Consider the following 23,136-nt stretch of genomic DNA (forward strand, 5'->3'; position numbering starts at 1 on the left):
GGCGGGAGAAAAATCGCAACACCAAGACGGAGTTCTGCCCCCTAAACGTAAGTTGGTAGGCGTATTTCGACATCTGAAAGGTGTCTGTTCAAGTTTAGTGCCAGAGGCCCAACAGTGGTGCTAGTAGCGCCACTATGAGGATGCAAATGAAGTTTGCTTTAAATACACGCTCTAACGGTCGTGTGAATTAGTTACCTTTCAACGTAGTGTGTTGATGCTAGTTAAGAATGCCTTTAAGGTGACAAAGATAACATGATCAACTCCTCTGAGTTTCAACGAGGTCGTGTGTTAGGGCTACAAGGAGATGCATATTCCTTCTGCGATATTGCAGAAAGACTGCCTCGCTGCCAGTGATGTACTTGCGTTGGTTAGAAGGAATTCAGCTGTGGGCCTGTAACCAACCTGTGAGTGTGTACACACATTGGACCTATTCCTGGAGTTAAGTTCTGGGGTGCTATTTCGTATGACAGTAGGACCACTATATCTACAAGGATACTCTGCAAATGACATGTAAGTGCCTGGCAGAGGTTTCATCGAACCACCTTCACAGTAATTATTCCGATCTCGTATAGCGCGCGGAAAGAATGAACACCTTATCTTTCCGTACGAGCTCTGATTTCTCTTATTTTGTCGTAGTTTTCGAATTTGGAGGAGAGTTGGTGTTTGGATCTTCGTGAGAAGATTCCGTCGCAACGAAAAACGCCTTTCTTTTAATGATGTCCATCCCAAATCTTGTATCATTTCTGTGACACTCTCTCCCATATTTCGCGATAATACAAGACGTGCTGCCTTTCTTTGAAGTTTTTCGATGTGCTCTGTCAGTCCTATCTGGTAAGGATCCCACACCGCGCGGCAGTATTTTAAAAGAGGACGGACAAGCGTAGTGCAGGCAGTCTCCTTAGTAGGTTGGTTGCATTTTCTAAGTGTCCTGCCTATAAAACGCAGTCTTTGTTTAGCCTTCCCCACAACATATTCTGTGTGTTCCTTCCAGTTTATGTTGTTCGTAATTGTAATACGTAGGTATTTAGCTGAATTTACGGCTTTTAGATTAGACTGCATTGTCATGTAACCGAAGTTTGAGTTCCTTTTAGCACTAACATAGATGACCTCACACGTTACGTTATTTAGGGTCAACTGACATTTTTCCTACCATTCAGATATCTTTTCTAAATCGTTTTGCAATTTGTTTTGACCTTCAGATGACTTTATTAGCCGATAAACGACAGCGTCGTCTGAAAACAACCGAAGACGGCTGCTCAGATTGTCTCCCGAACCTTTTACATAGATAAGGAACAGCAAAGGGCCTATAACAGTACCTTGGGGAACGTCTGAAATCACTTCTGTTTTACTCGATGACTTTCCGTCACTTACTATGAACTGTGACCTCTCTGACAGGAAATCGCAAATCCAGTCCCATAACTGAGACGATATTCCATAAGCACGTAATTTCCCTACGAGCTGCTCGTGTGGTACAGTGTCAAAAGCCTTCCGGAAATCCAGAAATACGGAATCGATCTGAAATCCCCTGTCAATAGCACTCAACACTTCATGTGGATAAAGAGGTACTTGTGTTTCACAGGAACGATGATTTCTAAACCCGTGTTGACTGTGTGTCAATAGACCGTTCTTTTTTTTTTTTTTTTTCGAGGTAATTCATAATGTTCGAACACAATATATGTTCCAAAATCCAGTTGCACATCGACGTTAACGATATGGGCCTGTAATTTAGTGGATTACTCCTACTACCTTTGTTGAATATTGGTGTGACCTGTGCAACTTTCCAGTCTTTGGGTACGTATATTTCGTCGAGCAATGCATCAGCACACTCCGAAAGGAACGTAATTGGTATACAGTCTGTACCAGAAGACTTGCTTTTATTAAGTGATTTCACTTGCTTCAGTACTCCTAGGATATTTACTTCTACGTTACTCACGTTGGCAGCTGTTCTTGGCTCGAATTCTGGAATATTTACTTCGTCTTCTTTTGTGAAGGCATTTCGGAAGGCTGTGATTAGTAACTCTGCTTTGGTAGCACTGTATTCAGTAGTATCTCCATTACTATCGCGCAGAGAAGGCATCGATTGTTTCTTGCCGCTAACATACTTCACATACGAACATAATCTCTTTGGATTTTCTGCCAGGTTTCGAGACAAAGGTTCGTTGTGGAAACTGTTACAGGCATCTCGTATTGAAGCCCGTGCTAAATTTCGAACTTCTGTTGGTGATCGTCAGTCATGGGGATATTGCTTCTGTTTAAATTTGGCATGTTTGTTTCGTTGTTTCTGCAAAAGTGTTCTAACCCGTTTTGTGTACCAAGGAGGATCAGCTCCGTCGTATGTTAATTTATTTGGTATAAATCTCTCAATTGCTGCCGATACTACTTCTTCGAATCTAAGCCACGTCTGGTCTACAGTTACGTTATTAATTTGGAATGAGTGGAGATTGTCTCTCAGGAAGGCGTCAAGTGAATTTTTATCTAATTTTTTGAATAGGTATATTTTCGCTTATTTTTTGAGGATTTGGGGATTACAATATTCAATAGCGCTACGACAACTCTGAGTTCACTAATCCCTGAATCGGTTTTGATGCTCGTTATTAACTCAGGTTATCTCAAGCACCGGGTTTTTCTAACACGATAACGCTCTTCCACATACTACTGTTGTAACGTAAGATGCTCTACAGAATATCGACGTGCTGAAATAGCCTGCTCGATCACTACACCTGTCGCCAGTTGAGCATGTAAGAGACATCAACGGACAACTCTGGCGTCACCCGCAACCGGCTTTAAACGTCCCTGTATTGACGGACCAAGTGCAACAGGTGCGGAACTCCATCTGACAAACTGACATCTGGCACCAGTACAACACGAAGCATGCATGTCTGCATGCTTGCACTTAACATTTTGGCGGTTACACCAGTTACTAATGTAACAGATTTTCAAATTTACAATGGCTTATCTCGCGCTTACATTCACCTGCGATCTTGCAATGTCACCTAGACGAAGGTATTCCCAAAATTTCATTCCTCTACATTAATTATTTTTGGGTGCTGTGATTTTTTTCAGTTTGTGCATAAATGCTAAGCCAGAACATCACGCAACGAGTAAATGCATGCATGAATGAAATCCTACTGCAGCAATACACAGCCGATGTCTTTGGCTGAAAATGGGAAATCAGTATCATCTATAAAAATGATGCTTCAGGAAAGAGAATTCGCTATCTGTTTACGAAATGGTACACAGTGAACAGTTTGTGAAAGCTACAAAAAGTTATGACTAAAGCGTGGCAGAGCAAATAGCCTTTGCAGTTACACTTTATTTCACTCAGTGTCCAGCTGAAGCCGCTCTGGAGTGGGTCAGAGCAGGAAGCCAGCTGAATGTGTCACCGATGCTGAGGTCTTTAGGCAGAACAAAAAGGAAGAGAAAGTAAGCGACAGAGGCATCTTTAAAGGGAACCATTAGTTTAAAATAGTTTACTGATACAGGTCACCATAGTCAAACTGTCACCTGAGCTCCACTGCTCAGGAACATGATCCTAGTGTCCAGAATCGTATGACTTGTATCTTGTTTTTGCTGTGTAAATATTAGTACGGAATAAACTTTATCGTGCAGACTGCTTGCTACAGCATGGTCTAAGTGAAAATATTGGACTTTAATTACAATGACGTATAAACTACACTCAGCGTGAAATACATGTTGAGAACACGTCACAGTAAATAAGTTTTACAAATTTTAAACGGGCAGTAAATACACACTCCTGGCCATTAAATTTGCTACACCACGAAGATGACGTGCTACAGACGCGAAATTTAACCGACAGGAAGAAGATGCTGTGATATGCAAATGATTAGCTTTTCAAACACCTCCAACGTGCTGACATCAGCAAAGTTTCCAACCGATTTCTCATACACAAACACCACTTGACCGGCGTTGCCTGGTGAAACGTGGTTGTGATGCCTCGTGTAAGGATGAGAAATGCGCACCATCACGTTTCCGACTTCGATAAAGGTCGGATTGTAGCCTATCGCTATTGCGGTTTATCGTATGGCGACATTGCTGCTCGCGTTGGTCGAGATCCAATGACTGATAGCGGAACATGGAATCGGTGGGTTCAGGAGGGTAATACGGAACGCCTTGCTGGATCCCAACGGCCTCGTATCACTAGCTGTGGAGATGACTGGCATCTTTTCCGCATGGCTATAACGGATCGTGCAGGCAAGTCTAGATCTCTGAGTCAACAGGCGGGACGTTTGCAAGACAACAACCATCTGCACGAACAGGGCGACGACGTTTGCAGCAGCAATGACTATCAGCTCGGAGACAATGGCTGCGGTTACCCTTGACACTGCATCACACACAGGAGTGCCTGCGATGGTGTACTCAACGACGATCATGGGTGCACGAATGGGAAAACGTCATTTTTTCGGATGAATCCAGGTTCTTTTTACAGCGTCATGATGGTCGCATCCGTGTTTGGCGATAACGCGGTGAACACACATTGGAAGCGTGTATACCTCATCGTCATACTGGCGTATCACCCGGCTTGATGGTATGGCGTGCCATTGGTTACAGGTCTGGGTCACCTCTTGTTCGCATTGACGGCACTTTGAACAGTGGACGTTACATTTCAGATGTGTTACGACCCGTGGCTCTACCCTTCATTCGATCACTGCGAAACACTACATTTCAGCAGGATAATGCGCGACCGCATGTTGCAGGTCCTGTATGTGCCTTTCTGGATACAGAAAATGTTAGACTGCTGCCCTGGCCAGCACATTTTCCAGACCTCTCACCAATTGCAAACGTCTGGTCAATGGTGGCCGAGCAACTGGCTCGTCACAATACGCCAGTCACTACTCTTGATGAAGCGTGGTATCGTGTTGAAACTGCATGGGCAGCTGTACCTGTACACGCCATTCAAGTTCTGTTTGACTCAACGCCCAGGCGTATCAAGGCCGTTATTTTCGGCCAGAGGTGGTTGTTCTGGGTACTGATTTCTCAGGATCTATGCACCCAAATTGCGTGAAAATGTAATCACATGTCAGTTATAGTATAATATATTTGTCCAATGAATACCCGTTTATCATCTGCATTTCTTCTTGGTGTAGCAATTTTAACGGCCGGTAGTGTAGATACTTGAGCTTTACGGTTTACAAAAATGTGCTTTCATCAAACAGAACAAACGTATACCGTATGTAATGTTGGTCACGCCGGAGGACACGTTCGCTAAGTACAGTGCTGTATCCGTAAATAAGCATTCCATAAAAGTAAGAGCTGCGTTACCTCAATAGTCGCGACAACGTAAACAACAGTAGGTTTTTAAGGTTCTGCAGATCGCATGTCACTAAAAAACGGTTTTTCCTTCTTTGGGTGAAATTTCAGCACTACAAAGTGGGGTTTTCCAGTTTTTCTAATGCATATTGCAGTACACGATAATGCAAATACTGCAGAGTAGCACTGTTCCCCTTTCTCCCGCCCCTCTCCACCTCGCCCCACCCCTACACTGATTAACTAATCTACCAGAAACTATATCATGTTCATAAGATAGTACACAGAACATCGTCAATCTTATCATAGCGTGTAGGCATTAATTACTGATCGTCAATCTTGTTCTGCGCTTGGTATCCTGTCATTGAATAAGACCCTGAGTGTTGCGGCGTCGCCTGGCTGTTCACATGAATTCTGTGAGAGGTTGATGTCGTGTGAAGACGGCGTTGTTGTTTTTCTGTGCCCTCCCTGCCACGTTTTAGATATGTTAACTGCAGATAATGCATTACCATTTTAAACCACGACATGTAACAGTTTTAGTGTTACAGTATACCATAACTACAGCGATAAAAAGCTTTTATTTTAATTTTTCAATTTAATTTCATGTAGAGGGTTCTGCGGCACCAGTATGTTTGTTTTTCCATCTGTATGTATCCTCTCTTTTGTGTAACTTTAGCCACGCAAGTAGAATACAGATTTATAGTGTGAGATCTGTTCAGACTGCTTTTGAGATGACAATTTGTTGTATATCTCAGAAAGGATATGTTTCTGCTTTGACAGCTGCTTTTCTTCATTGTATCCTTTGTATGACGCTGAGCCAATCATATGTGTATGTCGAGCGCCAAGCCAAGTAAACGATCACGATAACGTTCCTGGTAATGGCATTGGCACTCCAAAGATCGCACACCACTTACAGCGGTATTACTTTGTAACTATTTCTGAAGTGGTTTTGACAAATGCTTATGTTATTGATATATGGACGTGGTAGCACGTCACAGCATCGTAACGACCACCGTAAACACTACACACTGTTATGAAATGCCTCTGCTGTGCATTATGTATTTTTAATACGAATCCACATCATGTAATGCAACGACTGAACGTAGTATATGTTGTAATATATTGATGATGAGTGCCATTCAGACATATCATTGTTTGGTCTGTGGGTAGTGCTCCTTAAATATGTAGTGCCTTTTATATTCTCTGTGATATGCCCTGCACGTTTTATTTTAAGTTGGTATTTGCCCTTGATAATCGCTACAGAGCTGAAATGTTAGTGAAATTTCATTTAAAAAGTAGAAATTAAAGATTCACGTAGAAAATGCTGTAACGGTCTTGATAATATTTAATACAGTACCTCCGTTTCTGATCCGCTTTGAAGGTTACAGTTAGCACTCAGTACATATCGATGAGCGGAACTGCAAGTCATCTGTTATCACCGTCAGAGGACTACAAAGGTCCAGTCTGTGTTGAATGTCTTTTCATGTTTTTGCAAACTTCTGAACGAATGTTGTTAAGTAATATGATTCTTGTAATGATTTGCAGGTGGTCTCCGTGCACTCGCTGGAAGAAATTTACGCGAAGACACCTTCCAGCAACCGAAATCCACGGTAAGTGACAACTCTATCACATATTTATAACGAATTCAGCATAATTTCACTGAACCTTGCTGCTTGGTTACGTGATGTTTGGTAAATGCGTTGTGGCTGTAGATTGTAGAGAGTGAGGTGTGCAGTGGGACTGACCTTCCCTGATGTGCTGATGATCTGCAAAAATTCCTCACTACTGCATTACTAGCTCACACATAATAATACACTGAAGCACAAAAGAAACCGACACAGGCATGCGTACTGAAAACACAGCTATGCAAACAGGCAGAACACGACGCTGCGGTCGGCAAAACGCCTATGTAAGACAACAAGTGTCTGGAACAGCTGTTAGATCGGTTAATGATGCTGCAATGGCAACTTATCAAGATATGAGTTGAAACGTGGTGGTTTAGCCGGCCCCCCGAGCAATGAGACACAGGATCTCCGAGGCAGCGACGAAGTAGGGACCTTCCTGTACGACCATTTCACGAGTGTACCGTGAATATCAGGACTCCGGTAAAACATCAAATCTCCGACATCGGTGCGGCCGGAAAATGATCCTGCAAGAACGGGACCAACGACGACTAACGAGAATCGTTCAACCTGTCAAAAGCGCAACCCTTCGGGAAACTTCTGCAGATTTCATTGCTGGGCCACTAACAAGTGTTAGAGGGCGAACCATTCAACTAAACGTCTTCGATATGGGGCTTCGTAGCCGAAGGCCCACTCGTGTACCCTTGATCACTGCACGACACACAGTTTCACGCCTAGCCTGGTCCCGGCAACACCGACGTTGGTCTGTTGGCGACTAGAAACATGTTTCCTGGATGGACGAGTCTCGTTTCAAATTGTATCGAGCGGGTGCACGTGTCCGGGTGTGGCGACAACCTCATGAATCCATGAACCATGTATGTAAGCAGTGGACTGTTCAATCTGGAGGAGGCCCTGTAATGGTGGGGGGCATGTGTAGTTGGAGTGATATGGTGAAATGGAACCCCTAATACGTCTAGATATGACTGTCAGAGGTAAAAGGTACATAAGCATCCTATGTCATCACCTGCATCCATTCATGTCCACTGTGCATTCCGATGGACTTGGGCAGTTCCAGCAGGGCACTGCGACACTCCACAAACCCACAATTGCTGCAGAGTGGCTCGAGGAACACTCTTCAGAGTTTAACCACTTCCGCTGGTCACCTAGATCCCCAGACATTAACATTACTGAGCATATGAGTGATTCCTGGCAACGTGCTGTGCTCCACCCCCTCGTAGCTTTACGGATTTATGGGCAACCCTGCAGGATTCATGGTGTGAATTCCCTCCAGCACTGCGTCAGGCATTAGTCGACTCCATGCCACGTCGTTTTGCGCCACTTCTGCGTGCTCGCGGGGGCCCTACGCCGTATTAGGCGGGTGTAGCCATTTCTTTGGCTCTGCAGTGTAGAAAGGTCATATGATTGGTTGAATATGACTTGCCTCATTCTGTACTTGTATATCTAGGCAGTCAAATTTTCTGTGAAATTGCTGTACATTTTAAAGTGCAACGCTTATCGTTAAGAATTCAGTATACATTTCATTTTGAAACAACTGAGGAGTCTAGAGCATGGAACAAGAATTTACATTGATGGACGTCTTACAATCAAAATTACGCACAAAGTGACCATAATATTATCGTAATTGACTTTGCCATTGGAAAGGTGGTTTCGTTTTTAGTATAGGTTGGGTCAATCATCCATGTTCTTGGTAACATAAAGAAGAACCTCCACCTGTAGAAGTAATATACTGAAAGTGCAGTAAGTTTCAATCAAGACAGACGCAGTGCGATTTATGTTCATATATCTGTGGTTCGGACATTTTTTCATGGTGTACGGCGGTCGGTATTACGGGCTCCTCTTTTTATTTCATCCAATTGTTATTCCATCTGCAAATGTTTGCCCGGAAACATCAGCCACCACTAAGCATTACTATGAGGTCAAAACAACAATTTTTTTCATTCAAGTCATTTTGCCAGATAAGCAGAACAACAAATCAAGAGGTACTGAGAAACGCGGAAGTACTTCACAGACAGTATGTGGAAGCAGGCGCAATAAAAGGATTGGAAATTTACGTCCCTCATCTTGATGCACCTTTACGTAGAAGACCATAACTGTCAGAATTCTCCGATGAAGTCATTAGATGCTGCCCCCTTTCGCAATTAATGTGGCTAATGCACAGAAGATTTTCACTAAGCATACTGCTGTTTGCAGTTGTAAGGCTGAGGAGAAAAATAAGACTGAAAAATTATTTTTGTGAGAGTGTATATTAGGAAGTAGTATATCGTTTAACTCTTCTTCGAACGACCGCTCGTACAATTTTAAAGCAAGCGTTTTTGTGATGCAGAACGTGTATTTTGTTCCTCTTGCTCTGTCCAAACGAACCCAAAGAAAAACGTGCTGCTCTCTTGGATCTACTCTCTAACCTCTACTAATCCTATCACGTAATAGTCCCAGGGATAACGAGTAATGTTTTAGTATTTGTCGGAAGACAGTTTTCAAAGCTACCTATTTCGACGGTGAACAACATATCCTTAAATTATTCCGTGAATTTGTCTAGTAGGTGATTTTTTTGCAAACGGTGTTTTATGTGATCGTTCTAGATGTATACTCATCGATATTTTATGGTTGTCGCTGTTTACGGTTTGGTCCTCAATAATGAATAAACATTGTGGCCCTGTAAAATTATATGCAGGAAATGTGATGCCCTGGAGAAGTTATGGACAATGTTTTCATCACTGAGGCAAGCCTCCCATATGGTTAATATTAGAGTGCCCTATTTCCTAGTGGAGCTTCGGCTGCTGCCTTGAAAAAATGTCTAAAGTTTCGAACTTTTTCCTTACTGTCCTCCATTTTATCAAACTAATCCTTTCATTAAAAATACACAAGTACATGCAATGTATAGTATTAAATTCTTGGTCGATAAAGTGCAGATAAGTTTCCGTTCTATGAAGGGCCGTTGTAGAAACACAACGTCAAAACAAGGTAGTCTTACTAAGTTTGACGGAAAAGTAAAATATCCACGAAACGACCATATTTCTAGCAAAAACATCATAGGATCAAAGTTGTCAAACATGAGAAGTTTTCAAAAAGGTCAGCAAAGTGCAGAGTACTTTGCGTCTTAACACGTGGCAGAGAATTAATAGATACATAGCATTCTGGCTGGGCGGACTGCTTCGATGTCTACTGTTGTCGAGATCCTACACCAAGTCCAGCAGTTATATGGCGCGACATTTGGAACTCCTAAGCAGCATCTGGTGGCTAGACCTGTCAGAATACTAATAAATAACTTAGTCAAAGAAATTGAATGATAGATTTTCGTCTCACGATACTGTTCCTGTTATTGAGATCGTAGTGTCTATTAGCTCTGCGATAGTGGGTGAATAAACTGAATGCGTTACACCGAATGGGGAGAACTTCGGTATAGTGAAGTTAAACAGAAAAAAACTAATCGACTTGTCCTCTAAATACTATCGCATCTAAAATCCAAATTATCGGCAGACTTCACGCTTCAAATACTGATATATTTCTCAGAGCTGACTTCCACAGAAAATCCAATGAACAACTTTGGAAATATTATCTGTATGAGTTAGCCCCGTATCCTTTCTCTATTGGATGATATAGCTATTATCAAATCTTAGTTTTATGATTTGGCCAATTCTATTAAAAAACAAGTTTATGTTGAAAAGGCGGAGTTAGTAATAAATTGAGAATTTCTTTTATGTACTGGAAGTAAGAGTATTACATCAGCTGAACGCCTGGGAGGCTATGGAAATAGAAATCTCGCCAATGTCGAGTTTGCCGGCCTTTGTGACCTCGCGGTTCTAGGCGCTTCAGTTCGGAACCACGCTGCTACTAGGGTCGCAGGTTCGAATCCTGCCTCGGGCATGGATGTGTGTGATGTCCTTAGGTTAGTTAGGTTTATGTAGTTCTAAGTCTTGGGGACTGATTATCTCAGATGTTAAGTCCCATAGTCCTTAGAGCCGTTTTGATGTCGAGTTTGAGCCAATGTGAGTTAAATCAGCAAATAAATGACTTTCAAACGAACAAAACGCATACGGCCCCAACACTTCGAGGTAAGTCTGCAAGCCAGACTGATGGTGTAAACACGTTAATTACGTCTGATGCTGCTGACGTTGCTCAGTGTTCTGACTGCTTGCTTGTCGCTGGGGAGAACACAAACCTTCCTAGTGATTTAGACTGCACTAGCACCAAACTCTATTAAAACAGTTTCTACTGAATTCAGTTAGAGAAGATATTGTTGTCTATAGCCCCCAAAAACTGAATTCAGATTAATCGTAAAGGGAGCACGTGTGTGTGGTCAACACAGTTTCTAGAGTTCCACCAATTTTTCGAAAGTTTAACTCTCATTTTACAGGTACAATTAGTCTTCTGCAGTAACTTACATTATATTAATTTATAATTAATTTCTGTTAAATTGTGTTGAATCTCAATTCCCAATTATTGTACTAAGTTATCCACTAGATATCACTCATTCTACCTCAAGTATATCCAATACATGTGAAGTTACAGGCTAAAGCGTGCGGTATGTAGAATTATTTGAAGTTCGCAAGTAAATTTAAGCTTTATAACTGTCGATTTATGACACGGACTTCTAGTTTATCTATATTTCAATGGAGATTTATAACATTTACGTGGCACTATAAAGATCCTGATACCCCACTGTAGAACATATTCCAAAAATGTAGCACAGACTGGTGATACAGACCTATAGTTAAACTCATCTATGCGGCGTCCTTTTTTGATAACAGCAATTACTTCCGCGTTTTCATACTGATACGGAACGCTTCGATGCCCGAGACACCAATGATAAATTCCTGCTAGAACGGCAGCAAGCACTTTTATCATCAACACAAAATCGTACAGTGTAATGTGTATTCCTTCATTTTTTTTTTTTAAATGTCTTGGATTTCTGTTTTATGATTGGTTTGCCGTGGCTGTAAACTATTTTCTCTCCTACGTCAATGTCATATTTCAGCCAACGTCGTCAATTATTTTTTCTGTATATTTTAGTGTGTGCCTTCCTCGAGAATGCCCCCTTCCCCCTAGACCACCCAGTAGTGCAGTTTAAATTATTTTTTGATGTCTTAGCACGTGTTTTATAATTTTCTTTACTATGAATTTCATAATTTAAAAATTTCGGCTAATGGATGAAATATTTGGGGCAGATATAATTGCGTATGCGCCAAAATTTAGCACAATTTTGGCTTCTAGTGCGTTAGTGGAAGTTTCTTTTGTCATCAGTCTACTGACTGGTTTGATGCAACCCGCCACAAATTCCTTTCCGGTGGTAACCTCTTCATCTCAGAGTAGCTCTTGCAACCTACGTCCTCAATTATTTGCTTGACGTATTCCAATCTCTGTCTTCCTCTACAGTTTTTGACCTCTACAGCTCCCTCTAGTACCATGGAAGTCATTCCCTCATGTCTTGGCAGATGTCCTATCATCCTGTCCCGTCTCCTTGTCAGTGTTGTCCACATATTCCTTTCCTCTCCGATTCTGCGTAGAGCCTCCTCATTCCTTACCTAATCAGTCCACCTAATTTTCAACATTCGTCTATAGCACCACATCTCAAATGCTTCGATTCTCTTCTGTTCCGGTTTTCCCACCGTCCATGTTTCACTACCATACAATTCTGTACTCCAGACGTATATCCTCACAAATTTCTTCCTCAAATTAAGGCCGGTATTTGATATTAGTAGACTTCTCTTGGCCAGAAATGCCTTTTTTGCCATAGCGAGTCTGCTTTTGATGTCCTCCTTGCTCCGTCAGGCATTGGTTATTTTACTGCCTAGGTAGCAAAATTCCTTAACTTCATTGACTTCGTGACCATCAATCCTGATGTTAAGTTTCTCGCTGTTCTCATTTCTACTATTTCTCATTACATTCGTCTATCTCCGATTTACTCTCAAACCATACTGTGTACTCATTAGACTGTTCATTCCGTTCAGCAGATCATTTAATTCTTCTTCACTTTCACTCAGGATAGCAATGTCATCAACGAATCGTATCATTGATATCCTTTCACCTTGTCTTTTAATTCCACTCCTGAACCTTTCTTTTATTTCCATCATTGCTTCCTCGATGTACAGATTGAAGAGTAGGGGCGAAAGGCTACAGCCTTGTCTTACACCCTTCTTAATACGAGCACTTCGTTCTTGATCGTCCACTCTTATTATTCCCTCTTGGTTGTTGTACATATTGTATATGACCCGTCTCTCCCTATAGCTTACCCCTACTTTTTTCAGAATCTCGAACAGCTTGCACCATTTTATATTGTCGAACGCTTTTTCCAGGTCGACAAATCCTATGAAAGTGTCTTGATTTTTCTTTAGCCTTGCTACCATTATTAGCCGTAACGTCAGAATTGCCTCTCTCGTCCCTTTACTTTTCCTAAAGCCAAACTGATCGTCACCTAGCGCATTCTCAATTTCCTCTTCCATTCTTCTGTATATTATTCTTGTAAGCAGCTTCTATGCATGAGCTGTTAAGCTGATTGTGCAATAATTCTCGCACTTGTCAGCTCTTGCCGTCTTCGGAATTGTGTGAAAGATGCTTTTCCAAAAGTCAGATGGTATATTGCCACTCATATATTCTACACACTAACGTGAATAGTCGTTTTGTTGCCACTTCCCCCAATGATTTTAGAAATTCTGATGGAATGTTATCTATCCCTTCTGCCTTATTTGAACGTAAGTCCTCCAAAGCTCTTTTAAATTCCGACTCTAATACTGGATCCCCTATCTCTTCTAAATCGACTCCTGTTTCTTCTTCTATCACATCAGACAAATCTTCACCCTCATAGAGGCTTTCAATGTATTCTTTCCACCTATCTGCTCTCTCCTCTGCATTTAACAGTGGAATTCCCGTTGCACTCTTAATGTTACCACCGTTGCTTTGACTTTCCTGTATGCTGAGTCTGTCCTTCCGACAATCATATCTTTTTCGATGTCTTCACATTTTTCCTGCAGCCATTTCGTCTTAGCATCCCTGCACTTCCTATTTATTTCATTCCTCAGCGACTTGTATTTCTGTATTCCTGATTTACCAAGAACATGTTTGTACTTCCTCCTTTCATCAATCAACTGAAGTATTTCTTCTGTTTCCCATGGTTTCTTCGCAGCTCCCTTCTTTGTACCTATGTTTTCCTTCCCAACTTCTGTGTTGGCCCTTTTTAGAGATGTCCATTCCTCTTCAACTGTACTGCCTACTGCGCTATTCCTTATTGCTGTATCTATAGCGTTAAAGAACTTCAAACGTATCTCGTCATTCCTTAGTACTTCCGTATCCCACTTCTTTGCGTATTGACTAATGTCTTGAACTTCAGCCTTCTCTTCATCACTACTATACTGTGATCTGAGTCTATATCTGCTCCTGGGTACGCCTTACAATCCAGTATCTAATTTCGGAATCTCTGTCTGACCATGATGTAATCTAATTGAAATCTTCCCGTATCTCCCGGCCTTTTCCAAGTATACCTCCTCTTGTGATTCTTGAACAGGGTATTCGCTACTAGTAGCTGAAAACTTGTTACAGAACTCAATTAGTCTTTCTCCTCTTTCATTCCTTGTCCCAAGCCCATATTCTCCTGTAACCTTTTCTTCTACTCCTTCCCCTACAACTGCATTCCAGTCGCCCATGACTATTAGATTTTCGTCCCCCTTTACATACAGCATTGCCCTTTCAATATCCTCTTACACTTTCCCTATCTGTTCATCTTCAGCTTGCGACGTCGGCATGTATACCTGAACTATCGTTGTTGTTGTTGGTCTGCTGTCGATTCAGATTAGAACAACCCGGTCACTGAACTGTTCACAGTAACACACCCTCTGTCCTACCTTCCTATTCATAACGAATCCTACACCTATTATACCATTTTCTGCTGCTGTTGATATTACCCGATACTCATCTGACCAGAGATCCTTGTCTTCCTTCCACTTCACTTCACTGACCCCTACTATATCTAGATTGAGTCTTTGCATTTCCCTTTTCAGATTTTCTACTTTCCCTATCACGTTCAAATGGAAGTTTACTAGTAGTTTTTGTCAACAAATCAAGAGTGAAGTACCAGCTAATACGTTTGTAGTAGTAGTGGTTAGATTAAAGCTATTTGAGAACATTGAAACGAATCCCAATTGAAAGACAGCAGATGAAAGCAGGCATATCTTAGCACAAAAGAAGCTAGGAAGAAAGATGGGGGATACTAGGTTGATGAAAGGATGAAATTCCTTAACTCTAATATGCGAGGCCAATGTGCAAAGGGCATAAGAAAGTAAGACAGTACTCAGCTTGTTCGTTCTTTTCCTTGGAATAATTAGCTGTGGCCGCTGGTCACGGTAAGGGTAAGAGAGTTTCGGGAACTCCGTCAAATCACAAGAGTAAAAACCAGAAATTTTCATAAATTTGACTGAAATATAATGCAGGCAGCAACTGGTAAGGCTGTTCCTTTTATTTTCTAAATAAACGCTTTCGAGATATTCTTGTAGGAAGGAATACTGGAGTTTAAGCTCCCATCGATGAAGTCATTAGGGTCGGGCTGCTAGGTGAGATCGGAAGAGAATAGGGGAGTAATTCAGCCCTTGCCTGTAACCACATTGAGTCACGGAAACTACTGAAAGTCCGAGCGCCGGACGAGAATGCGTACTTTTCTTGCCCTCTGAAAGTCCAGCACACTGACCACTGCACCCCTACTGTCGTTATATTCATTCAGTTAACTGTAGTGCTTCGTGAGAGACCTCTTTGAGGCTGATCCTCAAAACTGGTAGTTGATTGTCAACCCTTGTTCCCTGCAGAAGTCGTTGGAAAAGCGCATGTATTTTCTAAGAGACATCTGGGTACTTGATTTTCCTGAGATGTGCCTTCTCTGACTGGGACCAATAACTTTCTGACATAAGAAGTAACTGCCTGGGTGTAAGATCTAGGAGATAGTGGTACCTTATAAGGTTGTTAGTTTCTCCAGAATTTGATTTACTTCAAATGCTTCAAATGGCTCTGAGCACTATGGGACTTAACACCTGAGGTCATCAGTCCCCTAGAACTTAGAACTACATAAACCTACCTAACGACATCACACACTTCCATGCCCGAGGCAGGATTCGAACCTGCTCCGTAGCAGTCGCCCGGTTACAGACTGAAGCGCCTAGAACCGCTCGGCCACAATGGCTGAGTTTGATTTACTTGCTGTGTTGCTCATTCCCGATAGGAAACCTTCGATGAAGATATCGTTTTGGCACATACGCTTGCCTGGTGTCAGAAATGTAGTGTGAGTAGCCATGGTGAGTGGGTGCTGAAGGTATGTCGTGTCGTGTGTGTGTGTCGTTGCTGGTGATAAGACGGAAGGGAGAGCGTGCAATTTTGAGGCGCTCACAAACTCAGATTCGGCAGTGGTAGAGTCCAACGGACGGATCTTATCGTGGAGTGTTTTTACAGCAAGCGACATGGTCGATATGTTTGGAATTTAATCTGGGAAATTGGGAAAAAATCTGACGGCCAGGAACTGTAGGCCATCACTCCTCAACTTCCCATCAAAATGACGGCAATGAAAATCTGTTCTTTTACCTTAATATGCGTTAACTGAACTTGCATGTGGGATCCTTCTGGGCGAAGAGATGACCATTATTTGCATATGAATTACTTCCGTCTTATTCAGATCTGCTAGTAAGTTCTTTGTTTTCTGAGTAACTGTTTGCAGTCTACCACTTACCACTCGAGCTTAATCACACAGATACGCGTTAGCAACTGAACTTGCACGCAGGATCCTTCTGGGCGAAGAGTTGACCACTATTTGCATATGAATTCCTTTTGTCTTACTCAGATCTGCGCGTAAATACTTTTTTTTCTGAGTGTTTTTGAAAGAATGTCGACATTCCTTCTTCAGGTTTTCCTAAGCTGCTTCTTGGTTTCAGTAGTTATCAATACATTGAGGCATGCGGGAAAGATATTTCTTCCGATGACACCCTTTTGTTAAGTATTTTCGGCATTCATGCGGTGTCAGGTGAGAACTCTATAATTCGACGGTAATCTCCTTCGTCTTTGTCTGTAAAAAGTTGCTGTTGTGGTATCAGACATCGTGTCGACGTGTGTGTGCGATGCCAGTGGCGGCCGTGGGAACGTGAACCCAGCAGCGAACTGCTCCGTACGGAGACTCCCCCAGCAGTCTGGACTGGCCCGCCACAGCCGCGACGTCGGTGCTGCAGCCGAAAATGAATTACTGCGCATGCGCCGCATTACCAGTTGTCTGCGCCAAATTTATTTTGGCTGCTCTGGCCGACCGCTACGCAACTGTTTGAATGGCGCGGGGTTTTCACTGTGTACCAGGACTGTAAACATGTGCTTACCAGCAGCCAAAACTTTAATTACGCCATATATTTTTTTCAAGGTGATAAAACTTTGAGTATCCCATCTCTAGAGACCGCTTTCATGCACCTCTAAAATTACAGCTGCAATACCAATGAAGTATCAGAGTCTGTTCTCTACAGTATCTTTTACAAGTGTCCGCAAAGACAGTTTGGACGAGATTCTGGTTTCATGAAACTTAATGTTATGGTTATCTGTGAAGTAGGGTGCTAGGCAAACAAGACAAAAGGTAAATTTTCCGACCGTCCAAGAAAATAAAAGCACTGCTACATCCAGCTTTCATGTCTTGGCCTGAGCGTCCCTGGATTACGCAGGCATACTGTAGTGCAGAAGCAACTACATCGGTTATGACAGTTTTCACATGTAATGCAGAACACTAGGAGTACAGAAAGCCGTGATACAGAAAAATCGTAGCTTTCTGAGAACGCTCTAACGAATAAAAAATACGTCTGATCAAATAAAACCTGATCTGACACATCAGCGTTCTGGGACTACGCAACAACATCTCTTACCAGAACAGCGGTGGTATGTCATTAGTGCCTGGGGCTGGCTCTTGACACAGCGAGCACACCAAAATCCAGTCATTTGTTTGCGCTCTAAGAGGTGGCACCAGCGTCGCAGATACCGACAAGACCTCTGGCATCATTTGAGTTCGGGTCACAACTGAAATCTCAAGAAAGAGCGAACTACTTTTCCTGCGGTGTTTTGCGGTAGTGTTTCATGTGACACACAAATGTAGCATTTTCTCTGAGAATATGATTGCGTTTTTATGAGAATATTATTACGTTTTTAGTGCTCAGTGGGCAGTGTCTGACTTCAGTTTCAAATGTCTTGGGGTGAGATCTGCAGGTGGTGCCGAGAAAATTATGTCGCTCATATTTGTCGTCTAGTGAAATGACTGTTGCAAGCTTAATGCCAGCAGAATGTTTTCCTGTAATATAACTAGACGGAGCCAACAACTGTTTCTTATTAAATAGAAAAAAAAAACATTTATTCCATGGCAGTTCATTTATTTTTTCGACTTCTTGCAAGCAAACTAAAAATATTTCTGTTAATTTAAATTGAGTTGCGATCTTTAAATGTTTCCAACCATTCCAATTTTTATCCTCTTGGAAATAATCTGTTTGTATCTTAGTTTGGTTCCCACGGATTCAAAAGGTGAGAGAGGTGAGACAGTTTCCTACTTATCAGCATTTACAGTCCCTACGAAACACAATTGCCATAACTTGTATTTTGTTCTACTTGAATACATCTAAACTTGCTGAAAAAAAAGAAACAAGTCGGTCTTGAATGATAGTTAAATTATTCTGTCACTCGTTTGAGGTAACATTTTACCTGTCATTTACCTGTCAGTTAGTAGATTCAAAGCATTTTAAAATTTTAAATTCAAATAAGAATTTTATGAAGTACTGAAAATAAAGTTTTGTTAGTCCTGGAAACTGTGAAGTAGATAACCTGTAACTGGGGCTGTGCACCTTGTTTAGAAACGTACGTGGCAGGTAGTGGGAGCCTCTAAGCATCCGTGTGTTTCAGTGACACAGGTGGATGGAGGTCAGGGTCCAGAGGCTGGAGCTGTGTACCATATTTAGAAATGTAAGTTCCAGGTAGTGGGAGCTTTTAAGCAGCCGTTGGTTTCTTTCACACAGGTGGATGGAGCTCAGGGTCCGGAGGCTGCGCAAGGGCCGCCGCCAGCGCTGCAAGGATGGGCGGCTGTCGCTGCTGAAGGCGGCGCTGCAGAGGAGCTCCGACGAGGCGAAGGAGCGGAGGCAGAGGGAGAGTCCAGGCTGTGAAGAGGTCGAAGAGGTGGAGTGTGAAGAGTGCAAAGACGGCGAAGAGAGCAGTGGTGAAAACCTTGGCAAGGCTTGGGCGTATCCTGACTCTAGCGAATCAGCAACTGGCATTGGCATGGCCCTACCCACTACTGAAGAGCACTACAGTCCACCTACCGGCGAAAATGGCGAATACCTCAATCAGTTGGCCATGTTGACCGAAGGTCAGGATGTTAGTGAATGGAACCACATGACTCAAATTCAGGATGCGTGTGAATGGACTCAGATGACTAAAGACCAGGACATGTGTGACTGGGTTCCAATGATTGAAGATCATGGTTTGTGTGAATGGGTCCTGCCAACTGAAAATCAGGATGTGTGTGAGTGGAATACAATGACCGACGACCAGGACATGGGTGAATGTGGACTGACGACTGTAGACCAGTACACATCTGAGTGGGATCCAATGGTATCCACACTGTTGCAGACTACACCAGTAGAAGAGCAGGACAACATGCCAATGTCCCCAACTGAAGGGATTCAGATGGACACTTGGTCTTGCTTCGATTATGTCCTGTTAGATCTATGAGGCGTGTGTGTGTTGTGTGTTGTGTTGTGTGTGTGTGTGTGTGTGTGTGTGTGTGTGTGTGTGTGTGGGCGGGCGGGTGTGTGTGTGTGTGCGCGCGGGTGTGTGTGTGTGCGCGCGGGTGTGTGTGTGTGCGGGGGGGGGGGGGAAGGGGGGGGGGGGGCGCGCGCGTGTCAACCCTTGCTGTTTGACTGATGTAGCCTGCAACATAGCGGACACCATTGGGTCTACTTGCACATAACCTGATTTGCTACGAACATGGTCAGCTTGTTGGGGTATGGGTCATTGGAGCCAGACAATTCGGAAGTTAATGGACTGTAGACTGACGAACAAACAACCAGTGTGGAAGTCACTGAAGTCACTGACAAGGGTGCTCATGTACCTGTACTAGTTTTCAAAGATATTTTAGCAATTTTATATTTTCTTGTAACTTTTATTGCGTGTAGTATTGATTAAAGCAAGTTAATTCTGTAACTGTGTTTAAATTAATAATTGTAGAGTCCTTCTTCACTCACTGTCCTATGTACGTTAAATTGAGGAAGAAAGCATAACTATTTCGTAATTAAGTGCTTCCAAACCAACACATTTCTATGTACTCGCATGACCTGAATGTTACCTATGGTCTCTTATTTCATACAATTAAATACTGCCAACATAACAGAATTATTAAATGCAGATGCACTCGAAATGATAAAAAATTACAATTTGTAAACTGATATTATTGTCATTATTATAGAACAGAAACCGATCATTGTTGTGTCTTTCACAGGTTTACTTACAGAGGGGACCAGTGTACCTATTCAGTCTGTGTCCAAGAATACCACCAGTGAATGTCAGTAGCTCACAGAACATAATACCCAAGAGCCGCACTCGCATGATTTTGCCGTTATGAAGATTTATTATCTGTACAACACAAACAGCTAGAAAATGTTGTAATGTTTTTTACTACCTCCATGATTCACAAAGATTCTTCTAATCCATTTTTTTCATTCGTCGGGTACCTCTTCCTCAACACGTTTTTATGCCAGGGAACTGCAACAAAGATACTCCCATGTAATGAAGTTAAGAGTGAACCTGCATCTTGAGTTCTGTGAAGAAGAGCGCGCTGACTCTGTCGGGAATGGGGTGACGCTGCTGGTGTGCGCCGTGCTGTTGTAAAATGATGTAAAGTCTCCAGCTTAGTATTCCTAGTCGCTGAGAGCGATGTGAGTTCTCTGTTTATTGGATGAGTCATACTTTATATTTGAACTCTGTATATTTATCAGACAAATGTCTTTAATTGTCGATACGTTAGACCAAAAATGTTCTAGGTACAAGCAGTGTGATTTTGTGCTGTCAGTAGTTTGTCGCTGTCAGTAGTTTGTCGCTGTCAGTAGTTTGTCGCTGTCAGTAGTTTGTCGCTGTCAGTAGTTTGTCGCTGTCAGTGTAGCACTCGTGCGTATTCAGCGACAGTGTCTGGTGTCGGTCACATTTCTGAACGGTATGGGAAAATATCTTGCAGGACACGCAGATGCAGAGGATGTTGGTTTTTGGAAATACTGTTTTGTAACCATCGACTTTATAAGTGAGAAGATATTCAGCTAATGTTTCCAGTGCACTGCCGCATTAAGGTAGGCAAATTTTCGTTGTGATTTTCCATAATTGATTCAAGTCGGTTAGTTTGATTGTCGCGACGAGAGTAAACGAAATTATTTGTTCTTATGGCTTGGATACAGAGTCATTGACTCACCACTCTTTTACCATTTCATTAATGAGTTGCAGCAGAGAAGAGGTCTATTTTTTATATAAGAAGAAAATTTTGTAAAGATTGCTGTACCTTTAAAAGCCCGTTTCATAATAAAGTTTTTTATTACTACTCTCTTCTATACTATTCAATATGTTCAGTTTCTTTCACTGTCCCCTTACTGAAGTTTAAATTTGTAATCTGGAGTCACGGGATTGCTCTTAGCGGAACATAATTACTTGAAGTATAATATGCTTAGCACAGTTAGTTTTCATTGCATTGCACTTGGGAAAGGTTTTTTATAGCTGTTTTGCTGCAGCACTGTGTTCTAAGGTTAACGACTTTCGAGCAGTACTTTGTTCCCCTTGCCACAAAGTAAGACATGAAAGCTTGTTACGGCTAGTTTGACGTTACTGTTAGGACACAGTAAGACTTTACTTTCAAGCATTGCATTACAAATTATCATGAGTCACAGATCTCGTATCTCTTGACAAATTTTTTTAGTCTTACAGTGTGCTATGTTACATGTTCGCCTGTATGTCACGCAGGCTTCCGAGTTGTTTGGGTACTGAAATTGTAACAAGAGCATTTTTGGCATTTATTCTTCCAAAGGTCGGTTGGAAATTTTAGGCTGGACTTTTACTCTGTTAGCTTCTTGTGATAGAATTAAAAGGTATGTACTATGACGTCACGCATTGTAGCATTATTCGCTACACTGTATGATATACCTTCACATGATAACTTCGGTAGCATAAAGTTTTAAGTTTCTTAATTATTTCTACTAAAAGTTAATTGGAATACATTTAGGTTGATTTAGCGTCTCCTTTCATCACACGTTTATGTCGTCATAGCATTTGCACTGTTCAATAGGAGGAACATTCACATCACAATATATACATATAAGAAAATTCATAATAATTACGCAGTGTATAGTAGTTCAGCAGTGAATAATATTTACGCAGTGTGTCAACATTTTCTGATAAAAATGACTTCAAGCGTAGACTGTGCGCACATTCTTCCTTTATGGCAAGAAAGGCTATCTGCACATTAAATTACCAGTTGAAATGGCATTCACCACGCCATCACCGTTCGAACGTTCAGCCACTACCGTGAGACACAATTCGTTCGAGATCTGCCTCGCACGGATTGTCCACACTGAACAATCCCCGTTGAAGAGGAATAGCCACATATTATGACTCGAAGGTACGTTGAAGAGAAAGCAGCGCAATTGTGCACTGCCATTTTGGTGGTAAAGGGGGGGGGGAGAGGGGGGGCTACAAGATTCTCCACCTGGTGGGTTGGGCCTCCTGGTTACCATTACGAATGAAAGTACAACCACCTTACCAGCCCATCAATCTTGGAAACCACATCTAACCGGCCCTCAGAGACCACCTAACCTACAGCGCGTATGTGGTGAGCGAAATTGTCGATGTTTTCTCGTCCTCATGCTCTGTCGGTCTTCACAGTTCTCTAAAACCATTCTTGAATGTTGACCATACTTTGTTCTTGCACGTAAAAATTGGAAAATATATGACTAAATTTTACCTCCAAAATCTGACCGTCTAAGTCAAAGTCGTAAGAGGGCGAGAGGATATTCAAAACCTCCCGCGCGGTGCTTGTGCTGTACCTTAGGTAGGCCAGGTTGCGGTTTTTATCCCGATTGTCACATCACAAGTGTCACGTATCAAATTGCTCGCCTCGGCCTACCCTATCCGCTTCCTATCTCCCACAATCCTTTTTCTCATTCTCAGTTTCAGTATTTCAAATTTTGCTGTACTACTTTCAGCATTACAGCTT

This window comes from Schistocerca nitens, chromosome 1, assembly GCF_023898315.1.
Source record: "Schistocerca nitens isolate TAMUIC-IGC-003100 chromosome 1, iqSchNite1.1, whole genome shotgun sequence".
Taxonomy (NCBI): Eukaryota; Metazoa; Arthropoda; class Insecta; order Orthoptera; family Acrididae; genus Schistocerca; species Schistocerca nitens.